At 36.6% G+C, this 21,593-nt stretch overlaps 1 long non-coding RNA gene across 1 annotated transcript; it reads left to right on the top strand.

The window, feature by feature from the left end:
* Positions 1 to 98: 98 nt before the first annotated feature.
* LOC145242220 (uncharacterized) lies at positions 99 to 19,935 on the top strand. The gene is made up of 2 exons (XR_013862670.1): positions 99 to 231; positions 16,218 to 19,935. It is a non-coding gene; the product is annotated as an uncharacterized LOC145242220 (long non-coding RNA).
* Positions 19,936 to 21,593: the final 1,658 nt, after the last annotated feature.

Genomic DNA, 21,593 nt, shown 5'->3' with positions numbered 1-21,593 from the left:
CCGAGGGGTTGCAAAGGATGCCCTATGCGACCCCCTACCCCTACTGGGTCGAATAACAAGTATTGTAGTACGGCGAGCAGCGAGTAACTAAGTTGTACCAACTGTTCACCAGTAAGTCATTAACAGAACTGGTACTAGTCAGAGACACGATTTTTTTGTGCCTCCCCCTACTCCTCCAAGTCTATAAGAGACTCGTCCTCTCAACCACTCAGATTAGAATTCCGCCGCCAAGTAAGCAATCTTCTTTTTTTATTTTTATTTTTATTTTCTCACACACTCCCGACAAAAACGAGAGAAAAAAAACAAAACAAAAGGTAGAAGAGAGAAAAGAAAAAGAAAAAAGTTACATCAAAATGACAGACCACCAAAATACTTAATCAAAACAATTGTTAGTACAATATAGCAGTAGTCGATCAGTCCAGATATTAATCAAGCAGGCAGCAGGCTAGGTCTACCCCGTCGTTTTTTCAGGGGCGCGCATTCTGGGCAATACCACTTTTGCCTGTTGGGAGGTTCTGAGTCAATACCGACACATCGGAAATGGTACCAATCGTCGCACGAGTCACACCCGATCATATTCTGATTCTGCTGCGGAGAGCTGCACAGGGGACACAACCAGACCTGCTCCTCAACACTAGGGGGTGAACCCAACGTCTCCCCTCCCTCCGCAACAGGAGGTCCTTCAGGAGTCCTAGAAAGCTCTAAGGGGTACAGATGTTTCAGGGAATGTACTTCCTCCAAGCCCTCCCCCTTTTTGAACGCGTGCTGCTCTAACGACACCATCATGGCCTGGAATCAGTTAAGTAATAGTTCCTAAGACCCAAAACGGTCTGGGTTTCAAAGGACTCTTAATCAGCACAACATCATCCTTCTGGAGGCGGGTTCTTGTACTGAGTCGGGATCGACCAGGAATCTTCCTTCCCAGCTCTAGCAGGTACTCCTCATACCATAGTTTGTGGAAATCTGTCAGACATTAGTCCCTAAGTTCCAAGGTTTGAATTAGCCTCTCCCTGCTGGGAGGCAACAAGGTTGTTCTATCCTCTCTATCCAGTCGTATCAATAGCCCGAGGCTCTGATTGGGCTTAAGGAACATATTGGGGGTAATTGGAGTAGCATTTTTGTCGGCTGACACCTGGTAAGTAAGACCTCTGAATATCCGATAACACTGTCAGAAGGGTAAAGTAATCCAATCTACCCCTGCCAAGAATCTTAAATAGGCAGTTCTTCATGGTCTTGATATATCGCTCCCATGTTCCTCCATACCAAGGAGAGAACAAGGGAATGGTTTTAAGTTTTAACTTACAAGGACTGTATTTTCTTTGATAGTCCGTAAAAAGAGAGACACGGTCGAAAATCTTTCCACTCCCTATAAACGTTTTCACGTTGTCACTATAAAGGGTTTCGGGAACGCCATATCGGTTAGTAAATTGAACCAGTGCCTGGAAGAAAGAGGGTACGCTCCTGTCGGGAACTACTTCAATGTGTATTGCTCTGATATTCAAGCAAGTGAACAGGAGCAAGTACATTTTCGTATCTCGTTTCCCATCACTCACCCAAAGATGGCCAGTAAAATCAATCCCAGTGTGTTGATAGGGGACTCTGAAATCGGTACGGTGCGACGGCATGGCAGCAGCAGCATTCGGCGTCACTGGCGTTGAATTATAACGTTTACATCTGGCACAAACAGCCAGTACCTTATTCACAGCTTGTTGACCCTGCGGGACCCAATAACCGCTTCGCCTCAACTCCGCTAGAGTTCACCCAGTTCCAAGGTGGCAACACCTTTCATGACAATCTAAAGTGATGAGTCTGGTAACAGGATGATGTTTCCCTATCAGAATGGGGTTTTTAACTTCATAACCAAAGTGGGAAGATTGGTTGATTCTTCCCCGAGATCGAATCAAGCCGTCAGGATCCAGAAAAAGATCCAGAGCACGAACCCTAACTGGCATGGGTTTACCACTCGGCTCCTTTAGGTACTCCACTTCCCCGGGAAATTCTTGCCGTTGCACTGTCTTCATAAGGTAGATCGCTGTCTTAGAGTTGTAGTCCCATTGTCGATTAAATCAGATGGCTAGGAACTTAAACACCAAGGCAGTAACAGTCAGTAAACCAGAGAATGAGGAAAACCTCTGAAAAGGTATGGCGGAAGTGTACTCTTGATCATGGATCAAAGAACAATTCGCTGAACTGCGGGTCATTTGCTGGCATATCTCACTCAAACAGGGCATATCCTGTCCTGGCCATTGAGATATTCCTTCGCATAGCCAGGAAGGGCCTGAACACCAAAATTCCATCTTAGATTGAAACTTTCTCAATGTTAATTCTCTTGTTAACAAATCCGCCGGGTTGAGTGTACTATCAACATATCTGAAGAGAGTCTTCAAGCCATAGCGAGACTCCAACTCCACTTTCATCTGCAGAATGTCTTTAAGTCTATTTTTTGCAAAAACATTTTTGCTAGCCATGTTTTGAGATAAAATCCAGGACAAGACCACCTGTGCATCCGTGGCTATACACAAATTCTCGGGGACAAATCCTTCACAATTGTCTAGGATTGTGGGGAGACACTTGAAGGCAAGGAAAACGGCCATTAGTTCCAACACAGGCAAAGTCTTGTCCTTCATAGGTGCCACCTTCGCTTTCGCAAATAATAAGGATGACCGACCATTTTGCACGATATACACGGCAAACCCATATGCTTCCTTGGACGCGTCGCAAAACAGGTACATATCTCCAGGCAGCCCTGCCATAAGCGCCTTGCGCAAAAAACGGAAGTCACTCAATCCTGAAAGGTCCCTGGCTAGTTCTCTCCAATCGCTCAAGATTGCCGGCTGGAGTGGATCATCCCAACCTGCACCATTCTTCCACATGGACCTGATTAGCACTCTACTGCGGATAGTAACCGGGAGACATAGGGACAATGGATCGAAGACCTTAGCTGACTCGGAAAGAACACCTCTCTTAGTTGTCACGTCAGGATTGCACTTTACCGAATGTGAGGAGTATCGGTAGCCCAGTACTCTCTCCCACTCCTCTTCATGGATACTTAGAGTACCATCCTCCTTCATCCTAGTGCGGAGCGCCTGACTGTTTGAGTTGCATGACTGGATAACAAAGCCCCCTTCCAGCAAACGCTCTCTAACAAGGGAATACATGTAGTAAGCTCACTTGCGCCTGCCACGGATGCCACAAGGTTATCCACATAAAACCGGTCCTCCAAAATTGCATGCGGCAAGCATCCTGAGGGTATTTTGCCGCATGCAATTTTAAGATACACCCCAACACAAATGGGCTTGAGGTAAATCCGAATATCAAGGTGGTATAGCGGAAGCAGCGCAAACAATCTCCTTGCTTAAGAAAAAAGCAAAACCGGTTCCTATCCGCCTCCAGCTTAAGCCGAATCATTAGGAATGCTCGGCGAATGTCTGCTAGTAGCACATAATTGTTGGCTCTAAAGGCCAACAACAACTTTAAGATGTCCCCTGTTAAGTTAATGCCAGAATATGCTGCTTTGTTCAGCGATAATCCATCTCCTGTCTTCAAACTACAGTTGAACACTGGTCTGATCCTGGTAGTTGCCGTAGGGTCCGACTTGAAAACTGGTCTATGTGGTATCCACACATATTTGTCGAACTCCTGAGGGGAGACAAAAATCTCTTCAATTATACCGTCCTCCTGTTGCTGACGAAACACCTCCAAATATTCATCATATATTTTTCTTTTAGTCAATTTTGCTGCCACCCAGTCTAAAACATGCAAGGAAGTTGCATGATTAGAGGGGACTCTGGCTAATCTATCGTGATGCCAGGGGAGCTCCACATAATAGCTTCCATCCCAAAGCTCTACTGTTTCCTCAAATCGCTTCATCTGCACTTTATCGTAATCAGAAAAGTCCTCCTGACTGGGAAGCCCCAGAGATTCCAATGTAAACATTTGTTCTAGTCCTCTTTGCACCATACTGTCAGGAAAGCACTCCGCCATGGGATCCAGGTATGTTGATTGTGTTTCAAGGACAAAACATAAATGTGATGCATCGACCTGGGGGGTATGTTCCATCACCGAATCAAACGAGAGGTGAGTAACCTCAGAGAGGGGCTTATCTTCCAAGAAAAAAGAGTCCACTGCTCCGAACGGGACCAATCCAGGCGGGGTTGCAAAGGCCCATCCATTCAAACACGGGATCAGCTTCAATGAGTCCAGGTGTTCAATCAGGTCTAACCCAATTATTCCCTTGATCGGTATTAAATCCCTTCCGGTCTCAAACTGGCCAGCCAAAGCATATTTTGCATCCTGAAAGACACGCAATAGAGATTCCAGTTCTCAAACCTAGTCAAGAAGTTTCTGAAACTCATGCGGTCGGACTCCATTTCCTGTCCGCTAAATGTAGGCCCTGTGATCTGTATACGTGGGGGTTTAACAATGAAGGAAGAACCTCTCCCGGTAGTTGCAGAAGCCCTTGAGAACTCAAAGGCAGATTCTGAGTAAGGGCTGGGCTCTGGCTGTCGGTATGCTTGATCTAAATCGCCCAAGTCTTCATAATAATCCTTCAGTTGAGGCAGCCAAGCACCCTCAATCTCGGCAGGTGTACTCTCATCAAAGGAGCCTAACTCCAGCTGTGTGATACAAGTCTCTCACTCGACAATGAATTGTCGAATCTCCATCCTTAAGAATGAGTACGCCGATGGCCTAACTCCATCACAGCACATCTTCAGTCGTCCCTGAATCTTCTGAGTCAATGACTTCCTTCTGCGTAGGAGCTGCTCTTTCGTGACGTTCATGACAGTAGTTAATCAACGAAAGAGTAAGCAGAAAATCCTTTGCAAGATGTGGAAAAAAAACTATTTAGAGGGTAAAGTAGATTACCCGGTGATAGCGTAAGCTCCGAGGGGTTGCAAAGGATGCCCTATGCGACCCCCCCCCTACTGGGTCGAGTAACAAGTATTGTAGTACGGCGAGCAGCGAGTAACTAAGTTGTGCCAACCGTTCACCAGTAAGTCATTAACAACTGGTACTAGTCAGAGACACAATTCTTTTATAACAGAAGAATTGTGCCTCCCCCTACTCCTCCAAGTCTATAAGAGACTCGTCCTCTCAACCACTCAGATTAGAATTCCGCCCTCGAGGCCGGCGCCACCAAGTAAGCAATCTTCTTTTTTTATCTTTATTTTTATTTTTATTTTCTCACATCATCGACCCCCCCAAATAAACAGAGAAAAGACCATTCCTGTAATGACCTGTTCCCTGTTGATTTGCAGTGTAATGCTGGTTCTGTGTAGTTCTAGGAGGTCCACCCTCCCAGGCTTTGCTGTTTCTCTTTAAAAAGAGGTTAGTTTATTCATAACTGCCTGAGATGTATCTGCTGGGCACAGGAATCTTTTGCAGAGTCAGACTTCAGAGTGCTGCTGCTGCAGTGCTGCTCCCTCCTCTAATATTTTCCGATCTTAGTGTCACATTTCTCGTGGTGGCAGAGTAATAAATACACCCTTAAAGCCAAGTTGTATTTCTGTATTTCCGATTAAAACTCGGAAACTACTGAACTGGTTACAATAAAAAGAAGAAAAGAAAAAGATAAGAGGAAAATTGAAAATAATAAAGAAAAGTGAAAAAGATAAAAAGGAAAATAAAAGGAAAAGAGAAAGAAAGGAAAAGGAAAAAGAATATATATATATATATATATATATATATATATATATATATATAGTTTTAAATAAAGTACTAGGTGGAAGTTTCTCGAGAGCTCTTTCGGTTATCATCTCGTCAGGAGTAAATCGATAACAATCTAAATAATATTGTAACGAAAATTCAGATCAGACAAGGGAGGATGGGGTCTGGTGGTCTCCCTCCTTCTGCAGCCTTGGACTCTGCTATTGGCCAGCATTTGGTTGACAACCTGTGCTGTGCCGATAGATATAAAATAGATTGGTTCGAGGTGCTACATAGAGCGGACTCCAAAAACCATTTAAAGATTTTGAAGGCCGCCTCTATCGCGGTGCGTCAACCTTCTTTGTGCCGGCAAAAAGAAACATCAAACGCATTGTTTCTCTTTGGGGAACTTTGAATTTTTTCTCCCGCTTTTTTTTTTTTTTTTTTTCTCCCTCGTTGTGCCAACATTTTAATCGTTTTTAAACATAAATAAATTTAATTAATGTCCCCGTACGTTTGGCACATTTAATAAGTTCCCCAATAGAACTCTTTATTTTCGTTACAATATTATTTAGATTGCTATCGATTTACTCCTGACGAGATGATAGCCGAAAGAGCTCTCGAGAAACTTCCGCCTAGTACTTTATTTAAAACTATATACAAATTCTGTACCTCTAAACATTTATTTATATATATATATATATATATATATATATATATATATATATATACACACACACACACACACATTATCTCTCTCTCTCTCTCTCTCTCTCTCTCTCATGTTTGTTACACTGGGTTCGCCAAAGTCCAACTTAATGCCAGGAAGGAAAGAGAAAAGAATTACTTTTTTTTTTCTTTATTTTATTTTCTTTCTTTCTTTCTTTATTTTATTTTATTTTTTTTTTATTTTATTTTTTTTCGAGCCACCCCAAACGTGGCATATTGCCAATGACACATAAAGGGTTACTGCGAATTAGGGAGCCATATTCATAGGGGAAATCTCAGTAGGGAGTTGTTCACATTACATTTAAATTTCAGCATGTTGGTACAGCCAGGGAAACAGATAGCAAGGAGGAAAGAAGCTGTTGAAGAAGAAATGTAATGTAAGATACTACTTACACAAGTGGCAGTACATCTGTTAGCCCTGTCAGGTGACGAGAGTAGGGAAGGGAAAAGGAGAAAAGAAAAACTTACGTCTGTAAATGGATTCTTAATGTAAATGTAGCATTAATTTGTATATGAGGAATGAATTGGAGAAAACAAGGAGTCGAGTTCTTGACGTCCAAGAAAAATAGGGAAAGAGAGGGTGTAGACGTTGAGAGTTAGTGTTGTGAATTACGGCTTAAGTTAAGAGGTGTTGGTACGCATTGCGGTATTGGGGAGAAGGAGTTCTGTCAAATTTTTTTTCTTTCTTTCTTTTTTTTTTTTTGCATATCTAAGAAAGTCTTCCAACATCTAGGGATCTCTACAGCAAAGGGGTGAGATTTTGCTGATTATCAGGCGTATTTATGTTGAATTGGCACCAGAGAAGCAACTTCTTTGTTTAGTCTATCTCGTTCTTTTGTGAGAGAAAATCAGTGAGCCTATAGAGATGCTCATTGATACAGGAAGCTAAAAACAATTTCATTCATTTGTACAGAGGTTAAGGTGTTGGGATTAACACTTATGCTAAGTTCTGAGAGAATTATAATGGTTGACAATTCTCATTCGTCAACTGCTCTTTGATATTGTGTTGTATAACTTAAACTATAGATCATGGCTAACCTATGCTATGAAATCATTCTTGGGCATAAATTTCTATGTCAGCTATCTTATGCAAAAATCCCTTTTAGCGGACCCCTTTCATCTCTCACTGTTTTTTTTTTCTTATATATATATATATATATATATATATATACATATATACATAGGAGTAACCACTTATCAAGGACCAGAGGCCACTCGAGGATAAGAGTGTACAATAGTCAATGGGATAATATCGTATTAATCGTTAGTAGTGGAAATTTGATAAATTGGATTACTTAAGGGGAACGGTTCATCAAGAACTTGTTTGTAGAATTATATAACAAGGTCCCATTCTTAGTTTGCCCCTCCCCATTCCTCTTTTCCTTTTCTTCTTCTTTTTTGTTCACATCCCAATTTTAGGTATTTCCTACCCTTCCCTCAATGAGGTAACAGATCACTTGATTTGCCAGAAATGTGGGTCACCTTTCGAAATTTTTGAGAATATTTTTTGAAGAACCCCTTTCATCTCTCACTATTTGTAGAATGATATAATTAGGTCCCATTTTTAGTTTGTCTCTCCCCATTCCTCATTCATTCTTTTTCTTTTTTACATCCCAATTTTAGATTTTTAATTTCCTATGCCGTCCTCAATTAAGTGGATAGATCACTTGACTGGCCAGAGATGTAAGTCACTTTTCTCAATGTTCATAAAAGATGCAAGTTAATAAAGCACTTGGGCCTGCATCACTCTTTCGATTGGCAAATCAGTGTATCTGCCATAGTTAAGTAATGGGGAGAGGGGATACTAAACACTATTTTTTCATTGTGTATTTTATGTTTTTCTTGTATATAAAATTTTTATCCCCCCCCCCCATTGCATATTGTCAAAAATATGTGCTTTAAGTAGGTAGGCCATGGCACGCTTTTTCATGTTGACTGAAGAAGCATGTATAATGTAAATGTGGTATTTTGGTGAGAGAAGAATGAATGTGGGAACTAGCTAGGTTAACATAGTTAACATTAGTTTGTCATCTCCACCACCCTCTATCCTTTTCAGCCTCATGCCAAATATTTTAATAAAAATTGTATTTATTATTGAAAATAAATATTTAACCTACCTGATGCTAAATTTATTCAATCAGAAATTTCCCATTTACTAGAGGAAGGTACTAAAGAGCTTTTTCAATCCTTATGGCATGCCAAGATGAAGTATCTTCTGAAAAGCACAATGTAGAAACTTTTGGATTATTCACTACTGATAAACTGATTAACTCCTCTGGATATTTTTCTTCAAATGAGAGACTTAGTAAATGAGATTGCCAGTTATCACGTTATCGTCATGTATGCAGAAGGAAATATGAGCCCTTAGTCAAGATCATTGACGTTCCTGAAGTCAACCCCAACTATAGGAATGTACATTTTAATAATGGATGAGATGACATATCTCCACTATATGATAGAACCAGCTATGGTAGCACATCTAAGACTGTAACCGACCAAGTTCTCTCTGATTCTCTCTCCTCTGATCTTGGGCACGTGGTACAACGGGGAAAGGAGTGGTTGGTTACTTTTAATGCATATAAAACCAAGCTTCTATCTTTTCATCATCAACGTTCTGATCCCCATCTGGCTTCAATTGAAATGAATGGCTCTCGTCTTGGTGAGGTCTCATGTTTTGACAAGCTTCTGGGCTTGACCTTTACTCCTGATCTGAAATGCAACACATACATCAAATCTGTTGCCAAGGCCACTGGAAAAATGGTGGGATCCTTCTACCGCTCCAGAAGATATCTCACTGCTGATGCAATTCTCTATCTATATAAGAGCCAAGTACGTTCAAGGATAGAGTACTGTTGCCACATCTGGGCAGGAGCTGCTAGAAAGGACTTGTCCTGCCTTGAGTTCAAAATAGACTTCGTAGACTCGTAGGAGATGTCCTTTTCTCTTCCCTACAACCTCTATCGCACAGAAGAGATGTGAGTTTGTCTCTGCTTTATCGTTATTTTCATGGCAAGTGCTCGACTGAGCCTCAATCTTTGGTCCCCCCTCGCCAAACTTTCACAAGAAACACTCGTCTAGCTGAAAACACTATCAATAATTCCCACACTCTGTGCCTAAATCTAAACGTAGATTCCATGAACAAAGCTTCTTTCTTAGACCTGCACGCTTGTGGAATTGTCTTCTATTTTCCTGCTTTCCAGCTGACTACAATATGGTTGTCTTCAAGTCCAATGTAAACAAGTTCTTGATGAGCCGTTCCACTTAAGTTAAAAAATTTACTGAATTTCCATTACTAACGATTATTATATTGTCAAATTGACTACTGTACACTCTTAACCCTTATTCTCGAGTGGTCTCTGGCTTTGATAAGTGGTTATGCCTATGTAAAAAAAAAAAAATTAATAGTGAATGTTGCTCTTTAATCAAACATTTCCTCTTACTCTGCCACTACTAATAATTCGATTCCTACTCTTCCCAACACCCCCAAATTCAGATCATTGCCAGAGAAAATTTGCAAAAGATGCTGATCTGCTGAATCCCTGATGCTCTATGAGAATCTGTTCAAATGCTCAGTATTTAGCTGAAAACTATTAGCGTTGAACTTTTGTTTTTTTCTCTTTTTATTTTTTCAGTTTAAGCAGAGCCACCTACCTCTGAGTGCATGGAACCCTCCCTCTCAAGACAAACATTCGAGCTTGAACTTTCCTGAGTGGTGGAAAATGTGATGAAAAGCAAAATTGAACTCTTCAATCTTTTTATGCACGTCCAAAAGTGAATTACTTCCCCTTTATTTATTTTTCTACTAGGCGACCATAGTCCATACAGAGATTCAATTCTGTGTAAATCCTGGCAGAATAAATGTTCTCCAGGCATATTAAGACTTCTTATATTCATTCATTACTGTTTTTTCAACTCATTTATTGCAATATTCATAGATACACATCTATATTTTATATGTTAACACAAAGGTTCATGTAGTAGCTCAATAGTATATTGCTAGAGCTTCTATAAACTATCTACAATATAAATCTCACTTGTCTGTTTGAATGTATATATGTACGTTATATATGTTTGCATGTCTGCCTAAAACTTTCGACAGAGGTGACGGATTTTCACAAGATCGGTATCATTTTGAAGCTCGACCCTTCGGACGACAAATATCGAAGAATTGGCCCAAAACATTAATTCCTTCAGCCTCAACTGGGCACTTTTCTACAGGGAGGAGTCGCTTTTTTCGACATTATTTTCAAAAGTCATCCCCTCTTTTCGATTGTCTAGCCTTAATTTAAACCTACATCACTTCCGGTTTGTCGATGGGCGCAATAGCAAAGACATTACTTTTTTTTTTTACGTTCTTTTCCTCCTTCGCAGTACAGGTTCGAGCCTGCCTGCCTACTACCTTTTTTTTTTTTTTTTTTAAACACACACCTCCAAACATCCAGACAACGCCAGGCACCTAGGTTAGTTAATCAATAGAACATCGTTTTTACTCATATTGGGAACATACATTTCTATGATAGATAAAGTATCACAAATATTTATGAAGAGGCTTCATCAGTGTATAATTTCCCACAGTCATGCTGAAAACTTAAAATCCATCAGAGATTCATTTCATTCATGCATCTTATTTTTTTACTCAGTTTACTAGCTTTCTTTTTTTTTTTTTTTTTTTTTTTGTATATAACTGTTCATGTTCAGTTTACACATGCTTATAGTTGAGAACTTTGATCATTTCTCCTACACTAAAATAAGCAACATTCTACATTCAAATACTTCGTTCAAACTCCTAGGCTTAACATTTACAGGCGACATGAATTGGAACAAATACATTGCCAAGGCTGTGCTGAAGAAGGTGGGCTTTCTTTATTGTGCTGAAAGGTTACTCACACCTGGGAGTATCCTATACCTCTACAAAGCCACTCTTTGGCCATGCATGGAGTATTGCTGCCACATCTCATTGGTGCATCTGCAACTAGTTTCTTTTTTGAACAATAGTTCAAAAAAAGAGTCGCCAACCTAATAGTTCCTGCACTAGCAATTAAACTTGAACCTCTGCCCTATTGCTGAAATGTGGCATCTTACTGCCTGTTTTGTTTAAACATAGGAATCACCACTTATCAAGGCCCGGAGGTCACTCGAGGATAAGGGTTAATGGGTGCACAGTAGTCAGTGGAATTATAGCATAGTAATCATAAGTAGTGGGAACTCTGCAAATTGGACTTGAAGACAATCAAATTGTAGTCAGCTGGAAAGCAGGCAAACGGAAGAGAGTTTCACAGGTGTGCAATTCTAAGAAAGAAGCTTTGTTCATGGAATGTACATTTAGGTTTAGGCACAGATAAAGAGTGGGGAAAATTATTGATAGTGGTTTGGCTAGATGAATGTTTTTTGTGAAAGTTTGGCGAGTGGGGGACTATAGATTGGAGCTCAGACGAGCACTTGCAATGGAAATAACGATAAAACAGAGACAGGCTTGCAACGTCTCTTCTGTGGGAAAGAGGTTGCAGGGAAGAGAAAAGGGCATCCCCCACTAAGCTACAAAGTCTGTTTTGAACTCTGTCAAGGCAGGATAAGCTGCTTCTAGTAGCTCCTGCCCAGATGTGACAACAGTACTCCATCATTGGACTGGCTTTTATATAGGTAGAGAATTGCATCAGGAGTGAGATATCTACTGGAGCGGTAGTAGAATCCTACCATTTTTCCAGTGACCTTGGCTAGGGATTTGATGTATGTGCTCCATTTCAGATCAGGAGTAAAAGTCAAGCCAAGATGTTTGTCAAAACATGGAGCCTCCCCAAGACGAGAGCCATTCATTTTAATTGATGCCAGATAGGGATCAGAGCGTTGATGATGAAAAGATAGGAGCTTGGTGCATTAAAAGTAACCAGCCACCACTTTCCCCATTGTACCATGTGCTCAAGATCAGAGAAGAAAGACTCAGAAAGAACTTGGTCATTTACAGCCTTTGATGTGTTGCCATAGATGGTAGCGTCGTCAGCATAGATGTCAATAAATGATCTTAGGATGTTATTTGGAAGATCATTGATGTAGATCAGGAGGAGTTGGGCCCAGGATGGACCCCTGAGAGACTCCAGCATTAATAGTATGAGCTTCTGATTTCTGCCCATCAACCACTACTCTTATGAATCTATCAAAGAGAAATGATTTAATAATTGAAAAAACATTTTCAGTTATACTGTAACTGGATATCTTATGAAGTAGACTTTTATGCCATACCCTATCAAAAGCCTTTGATATGTCAAGAGCAATTGCCCTAGAATGGAAGCCTCTGTCAAGAGATTCATTAACTGTTAGCACATCTGCTGTAGATCTAGCAGAACAGAAACCATATTGCATGTCACTAAGAAGGTTATTTTTGCTGAGATGGTTGATTACTTCTCTATTTAATACAGATTCCAGCAACTTACTCATGACACACAGGAGACTAATTAGTCTGTACTGAGAGGAAGATGACTGATCACCTGAATTCTTAAATACAGGGCATACTGATGAGGTTTTCCAGGGTGTTGGGAAGCAATTCTCCTTAAGACAATGCTTAAACAGTTTTGTAAGTATGGGGGCAAGTTATGGTTGAAGCTTTTTCAACATTATAAATGGAATGCCGTCATGGCCAGTTGCTTTACTGGAATCAAGGTTCTTGATTAGCTTGGCAATATCATGCACAGATATTTGTATGTCGCATAGCTTCTTTTCTGATACAAGCGGAAATAAGGGGTTTGATGACAGCCTTGGTCCCATAACGTAGAATTAGCTGCAAAGTTCTTGACAAAGAGTCTGGCTTTGTCTGATGCTGACGAGATTACCTCAGGTCCATTGATGATGGTTGGGATAGAGCACACGCTTCTGTTCAGGAACCTATTTGCCAAAACTGGTGGGAACAAAGCCGTTGCTCAGCTACTTTGAACTTGACGGACTGAGCATACAACTTTCTCGCGTTCTTTATTACTCTTTTACAGTGGTTGCTGGCAGTCTTGAAAGTGGCTTTAGTCTCAATACATCTATTATGCTGGAAGCAATAGAAAAAGTAATTTCTGTGTGCAATGGCAGCAACACATTCTGGAAAGAACCATGGCTGGCTGTTAAGTTTTTGTTGGAATATTTTGGAGGGTATGAAGCTGACTATACCTACAATTAACCATTCCATCACGTCAGGTCTGATACTATAGAGGACACATTATTTTTAAACATGGAAGTTTTTAAGTTATAAATAAAATAAACTAAAAAAAATTTTTAAGTTATAAATAAAATAAACTAAAAAAAATTTTTTAAGTTATAAATAAAATAAACTAAAAAAATTTTTTAAGTTATAAATAGAATAAACTAAAAAAAATATTTAAGTTATAAATAAAATAAACTAAAAAAATTTTTTAAGTTATAAATAGAATAAACTAAAAAAAATTTTTAAGTTATAAATAAAATAAACTAAAAAAAATTTTTAAGTTATAAATAAAATAAAATAAAAATTTTTTTTAAGTTATAAATAAAATAAACTAAAAAATTTTTTTAAGTTATAAATAAAATAAAATAAAAAAATTTTAAGTTATAAATAAAATAAAATAAAAAATTTTTTAAGTTATAAATAAAATAAACTAAAAAAAATTTTTAAGTTATAAATAAAATAAAATGAAAACATTTTTAAATTATAAATAAAATAAACTAAAAAAAAAATTTTAAGTTATAAATAAAATAAACTAAAAAAATAAAAAAGAGATGCTAGTGGCCAATTGTAAAAAAATTTCCTCGGTTGGGCACAGCTCTTCTACCAATTTGACAATGGGATGATAGGGGCGGGGGACACATCCTCCCTTGTGTGTACCTTCTACCTTATGGGACCAAGACGGTCACCATTTTTAATTAATCTTATCTAAATGTGTTATTTACAACTTCATTTATAATCCCTATTTACTTTCTTAGGGATTTTTATTCCCGGACTCCAAATCAACAGATTATATCATTCTTATAATGATCTGGTCCCTGTTGATTGCAGTGTAATGCTGGTTCTATACAGTTCTAGGAGCTCCACCCTTCCAGGCTTTGAGAAAGGGTTAGTTTATTGCTAATTATCTGAGGCGCCCTTACCAGGGAATGCCGACTGGACTGCCCAAGCAGTTTTTGCATGTCAGAGCGCCCCTCTTTGAGGATGCTGACTTCTCAATCCTAATCTAGTGTCACAGGTCTTGCAGTGGGAGAGAACTAAATAGCCCTTATTTACTTTCTTTGCACCCATTCAAATGACCTCCACTACCACCGTTATATGTGATCAAAAATGTTTTTTTTTTTACTTTAATAATTTTCTTTTTTTTCTTTTTTAATACACGTGAATAAATATTAGTTGACCAAAAATGTAGTTGATGGTCATCCACTTTTGCATTGATTCCTTTTCTCTATATTTGTGTGAATGTAGAAAAAAACAACAAAAAAAACACACATTTGAATAAAATGGAGAAAAAAAAAAACAAAAAAAAAACAGATATAAGGAAAATTGAAATAGGCTAATTGATGGCAGCTTCTGGTTTTGAATTTGAAAAAAAAAATAAATAAATAAATAAATAAAATAAATAAATAAATAAAAAAGAAGTGTAACCAGAAAACTGTTATTTTAGGTTATTTTTTTTTATTTTTATTAACACATAAAAATAGAATTAAACTTTTTTTTTTTTTTTTTTGTAATTGAATATTTTGTAATTTTCAAATTACAGATAAAACTTTCCCATCCATTTTATAGTCTACATATTTTCAGCTATTTCAAGAGTTAGTTTTCTTAACGATATGTTTCTGAAGCAAAGTTCTAACGCTGGAATTAATTCTTTGCAAATTTTCTCAATGGCTGATTCATAGGAGTCCGAAAAAGTAAAATTAAAATTTGTCAAACCAAGCAGACGAAAATGAATCATAAAGCATCATTTTCTAATAAACAGTGCTTATTTCATTTTCCAAATTCATAACCGGAAGCCACCATCAAGTTGTCTATTTCTCTTTAACTAACAACAAAATGAAATCAAATTAACTCACTTGGTGAGATTTTATATTTCGTCTTTTATTATTCAAAAGATTTAATAAGAAACGAATTATTCTTGTTGAATATTTATTTATACTTGAAAACATAAGATATGAGAGAGATAGAAAAGGAAGAAAAGTAATCAAAAGGAAGAAGTGAGGGGGGGGTTGCAAAAAAAAAATGTTGGTATTGTAGCAGTTAGAGAAATACAAATACAAGACAGAATCACCATTAGTTATAAGTAGGGCTAGGACAACTGAATATTCCTTTCATTATTTTGACTCTGGAGTATATATCCATTGATATGGTATGTTTTTATATAGAGTGGTGGGCTTCTCAGTTGATTAACTGTGTCGAATATATACTCTAGAGTGAAAACAACGAAAATAATATTTTATTGTCCTAACGTTAGTTATAAGCTGTTATACTACGACCACGTAATATAAGCATTTCATGTATTTATTGGCTATAAGCCTAAGTAGGAAGTAATATAGCAGTTATATCATTTCAATCTATTTTTCGTGTTCACAATTGCAGAGTAATTGATACGTGGTCTGGTCAGAACACTTATGCATCGGATGTACTTCCACACAAACTGTTTTACCTACAGTCAATGAAAAAAAAAATATGTAAACATGCCAAGGCATCATATTTTCTTTGTGCCATTAGTCACGGCGAGGATAGATGGGATGATAGACTTAATGTCTACTGACAAAACATTTTTGTATTCTTGTCTATTTCTTTTGTGTCAGGGTGACACAAAAGAAACGATCATCACCCGAATAACTTTTGAAATAATTAATTGATTCTTTTTATTTTTCAGATTTACCAAGGATTAATAATCTAAGACTCCACCAAATTTGACCTTTGAGATGTTATGGACTAGTAAGGAAAAGGCATTTATAGTTGACGCATATTTTTGGCTGAAGTCTATCTACGCAACTCAATTGCGATTCAAAGAACGTTTTAGATGTCATGACAACAAATTCAGAACCCGTGCAATTGTGCATAATCTCAAAGATAAAGAAAGACACTAACCGACAATCACATTGTGGATGACCGAAGTCAGCAAAGATGCCACACAACGTTGCTGCAGTAAGAAACTCATCTTATTTGAAGCACATTTTTTGAGCGTTAGTGAAACAAAGAGTTTTTGTAGTACAAACTTGAAACTTTGGAGTTGTCTGCTACATAGGTTTGACCTACTGTAGCTGAAGTTTTGTGTCGATCTAAATAAAATTTAGCAAGTTATTCGATTTTTGATGATGACCCTTTTTTTTGTTTGTGTCACCCTGTAACTTTCTCAACCATGTCTGTAGTGTTATCCTTATAACCAAACTATAGTAACTCATCTTTATCCCTTGCAAGGCGAAAAGGATGGATATCTAAAAACTGTTGTTACTTGTTTTAAACTGGAGTTATGATTTTATATATATAGAGAGAATTCTTTTGTTGTAGCACTAAGACTAAACAAGTAACACAGTAACTGGTGTCAGTATCGAGCAATGACTGAACCAGCATAACGGATGTACAGTCACAGCCTGTGCAGTGAACGTACACATCTTCACCATAAATTATTGAATATTTAGTGCTTGTTAAACTATAGTCGCCGAATCACTTTTTTTTTTTTTTTTAATATATTGTTTTAAGCAAAAACAATATTACGTTCTTAATGGTCATGTCGAAAATAGTAATACATCCAGAAATTACGAAAATTCACAGAGTAGAACAATTGCTATTCTTTTAATAAAAAAAAAAAAGTCTATCGCTATAGACAACAAATATTACAGCCATGCATAAGTAATCTAAAATATTCGTTTCGGAGTTATGTCCCCTGTGTATAGCCTTCTACTTCCTACTTTATAACGTCCAAGAAAAATGCGATTTTACTTAATTTTCCATAAAAATTACTTTTAACTAGAAATAATTATTTTATTCAATGATTTTTTGTAATTCTTGGATATATTACTATTTTCAGCATGACAATTAAGTATGTAATATTTTTTTTTTGCTTAAAATGACATAAAAAAAAAATCGATTAACAAGTACTAAATATTCTGCAACATCATTTGCGGACCTTTTTTGGACCCATTAAACCAGCTTACAAAGAATTGTTGCATTTCCCATCTCCCTGGTTTTTACTCAACATCTCTTATAAATAATAATAAAAACGCTGACCCAGTAACCTTTGTTCCTATTTACAATGCCTCCCCACGGGACAGAGTTAGACACCAGGGTCGTTTTTTAATGTGGCGAAAAGGAACAAAAATAAAAATTGTTTCAGTCGTGAAGGATTTCTCCTCCACTGACAGAGAACAAGAAATTGAAGTGTAGATCTGAAGAACAGATGGTATTTATTTGCTCCCCCACCGAGCAAATTAGGCACAAGGCCGATTTTTAATGTGAGGAGTGAAGGGAGGGGGAAGGGAAAAAGGGGACCAGCTCCCGAGAGGTGGGAAATGGGAGCTGGTTAAAGGTCAGACATGTGGGGTTGCCCCCACATCTAGTCATAGCTAGTCATAGCTTGCAGTATCTGCCGGAACAGATACTACACTTTGAGATATTAAATCTTTTATTCATGTTAAAAAATACAGTCAAAATTAACGATGAACAAAAAACTTAGGCACATGGCCAACTCAAAAGGGGGGATTTTGGGGGTCGTTGGTCATCCTTGTCACTCCAGAACTAAACAAAGTCAAAAGTTTCTCCCAGCTAGTATCTTCTTTCACCATAATACCGCATTCACCCTTTCATATTGGGGGACGTCCTAGTAACGCCCAATTTTTAAAACACTACACTTTGATCTCGACCCAAAGGCCAAATAACTTTGTTATTTCTTCCCCTTATGTCTATATTTTCTATTGTAAATATTCCTAAGATTGTTGACCACACCACCTGTTCCTTATTTCCCACTATCTTGTGCATTTTTTTTTCTCTTGTAAATAGAAAAAATCGGATCTTCCAAATAATAAAGACAAAATATAAAAAAAAACGAACAAGGACCGCATTGTTTTCATAGATCCGTTTCCCCCCCCCCATACATGTAGGCAGCAGCAAGTCTTCATTTAAACAAACATTTTAGAAAGAAAAAAGGCAACTCAACAGTTACATTTTTCTCATCAATTCTTGTGAACAAAAAAAATAAAGAAAACATCAAAAATACCAGTTTTGTATTAGAAATTATTCAGTTTTATATCAATTTTATGTACACATTATTCTTTTTCAGATATAACAAGTGATATATATTTTGTATATAAAAGTTTGGCAGGTTTCTGTGCATCCGTTTTATTCTATCTGATATTACACATTCTACCAAATTTAAATCAACCATTACCACAACGAGAAATATGTTAAAGGAAGCTTTACACTATATTTCCACATTTTAAATTAATTTCCTAGGCTAACATTGTACGCCATTCCATATATATATATATATATATATATATATATATATATATATATATATGTATATCAAAATAATTTTTTAAAGGATTTTCCAGTGTTTATGTCAACAGTGCTCAATACATTAGTAGAGTTCAATAATAATTAAAATCTGGTGAACAGTTTGACCAGTAGTAAACAACACAAGGCCCACATCTGACCCGTCAACTTAACATACATTCGTAAAACACGTTTCCCAAAATAAAATATACTTCCATTCTTTTTCCTTTACTTTTTCAATTTTTGACTATGCCCTTCTCAAAATTAAAAATAAAAGATATAGCATCATACCACCCTCCCCCTTTTTAAAATCATATTGGGGGGGGGTCAATCTGTGTGATGTTGAAATGCATTTAGGATGACAGTTCAAGAACTCACGTGTGCCTGTGCCAAGTGAATTACAAATAGTGTTCTTGTTTTAAAAATATTGCTTTGTTTTTATTCAAATTTTCTGTATATAAACCGTGCTTCTAAAACAAAAAAAGAAACTCCATTTGTAATTCACACGCAAATTCTTGATTAAGTAAGTTTTCATCCTGAATCTGTTTTAACATCTACACAGACTGAAAGCATTTAAAAAAAAAAAAAAAAAAAAAAAAAAAAAAAAAATGGTGGTTTAAACAACAGCAAAAAGTATACAATATCTCTTATCTTTAATTCTGATGATGTATATGGTTGAAAATTAAATTTTAAAAAAAAATGCATTGTATGATTTTCTAACAGCTTTTTTTAACAATTCAAATTTCGTATACCTTTAAAGCAAGGAGACTATACTTCTAATACTAAAAGGTATTTAAAATCAAAGTTGTGTGACAACTACCTGGATGGCATTTTACTCCTATGCTAGAAACAAATGCTCCAAAGACATAGTTATGCAAATTAGGCACATTCAAAGCTATTTCTTAAACAATACATAATAAATTAATGTTTAGTGTTATAGATTTAGAAATTTATTGCTCTACTTTTTCCATATATATATACACACACACACACAATAGTGTTTTTAATAATACAATAAATTAATATGATTTAATTAAAAAAAAAAACAACAACAAAAGATACATTATTAAACCTTTCTCCAAATAATTGCCGATTTAAATCACCTCCCATGAAAATTAAAATAAATAGAAAGAAGATATATCAGGCATAAGAGTTCAGAAAAGGTAGAGGTTGACAGGCAAATTGGTTTGCTTTTTCTGCATTTCTTGGTGCTCTTATTGAAAAGATAAATAGATTTGTATTGAAATTACCAAGATGTTAACCTCTTTATATGAATAAATGTGAACATTGACAACAAACTTATGAAATGTTTAATATTTAACATTTTGGTTTCATGTATTTCAAGTAGGCAAATTTGTGAAGCAACATTAAGTTGGTTGTTTTTGTTTTATGGCATATCAACCTTTTTCAGGTTATTTAATGCTGAATCTAATTATTTTGAGGAACGATTTTTAATGGAGTATTTTTTTTTTTAAAGTCAGATTCTATTTAACCCATAGTTAGGACACTAACAGGTACTACCACTCCGGGTCAGAGTGGACCTGGGAGCAATGGCAATAAAAGGGTGGCTCCACACTCCTCAAGGCCCGCAAGGTGGGGCCTCACCATTGGATATAGTTTTAGGTTATATCCAGGATCGTTATATAAAGGGTTCTTTTTAAATTTTTTTAAGATTGGAGTATGGTGTGGGGATTGTTTTTATCAAATAACTCTTTAATATTGTTTTCTTTGTAGAATCGATTCATTCAATTAATATGTGTTTGATAGTGAGTGGTGTTTGACAAGGTATACAGATGGGTTGGCTTTCTTTTTTAAGAGATATGATTGGGTTAAGTGAGTATGGCCTATTTTTATTCTTGTTAGTTTGACTTTTCTTTTCTGTTTAGTTTCATATTTTGTTCTTGTTTTTTTTATTTTTGGCATGATTTCGTGAAGTTTATTGTTAGGGTGTTCATTCCAGTAGGTTTGCCATTTCTCTGAAGCGACATTAAGCTAGAAAAATGAGCTAGTGTCTTGTATTTCATATCTTCTAAATATATCTTATATGCATATATAAATCAATATTTGTGCGTTATAAAAATCGATGTGTTAATAGAACATTCAAATAAGTTTCAATAAGGGTTTAATTTTTCAAAGAATCTAAAGCCCACAGAGAAATAAATAATATATATATTGTTTGCTCCTCTTAATAGTGTTGAGCTTTTATATTGATAGGTTTTTGGCTTTGTTAAAGATTTACTTTGATATCATGTCATTATATAACATATCTTAATAATTATAAAACTCTGTGTACCGTCCTTGCTTGCTTGAATCTTGTATTATACTACAACTCTGAATTTGTCAGTCTCAAATTTTAACGTCATGACGTCATTCTAACAAACTTTCGAACTTAACAACTATGGCTGAAATGCTATATGTTTCGGTTTTGAATCTAGCTGATGGTACCCAAGTCATTTTTTTAACTTTTGAAATCCCTATTATATATTGGGTACAATATAATAATCAATGGAGTATTAGCTCTATGATAAATACGAAATCTGCATGAATTAAAAAAACATTTTACGACTGGGTCACGCCAGAAGGTGGCACTACTCTATATTAGGTACAATATGATAATCAATAGAGAATTGGCTCTATAATAATAAATACTAAATCTGCATACATTAAATTATCATATTTAAGTGTATCTTACAACCAGGCAATGCCAGGCAGCCTTCTAGCATATATATACAAGTTCAAAATGGCGTAATGTAAGCAA

This window comes from Euprymna scolopes, chromosome 21, assembly GCF_053919585.1.
Source record: "Euprymna scolopes isolate OS-2025 chromosome 21, ASM5391958v1, whole genome shotgun sequence".
In the NCBI taxonomy this organism is placed as follows: Eukaryota; Metazoa; Mollusca; class Cephalopoda; order Sepiida; family Sepiolidae; genus Euprymna; species Euprymna scolopes.
The sequence above is the reverse complement of the archived record's forward strand: the minus strand, read 5'-3'. Positions and strand labels throughout refer to the sequence as shown.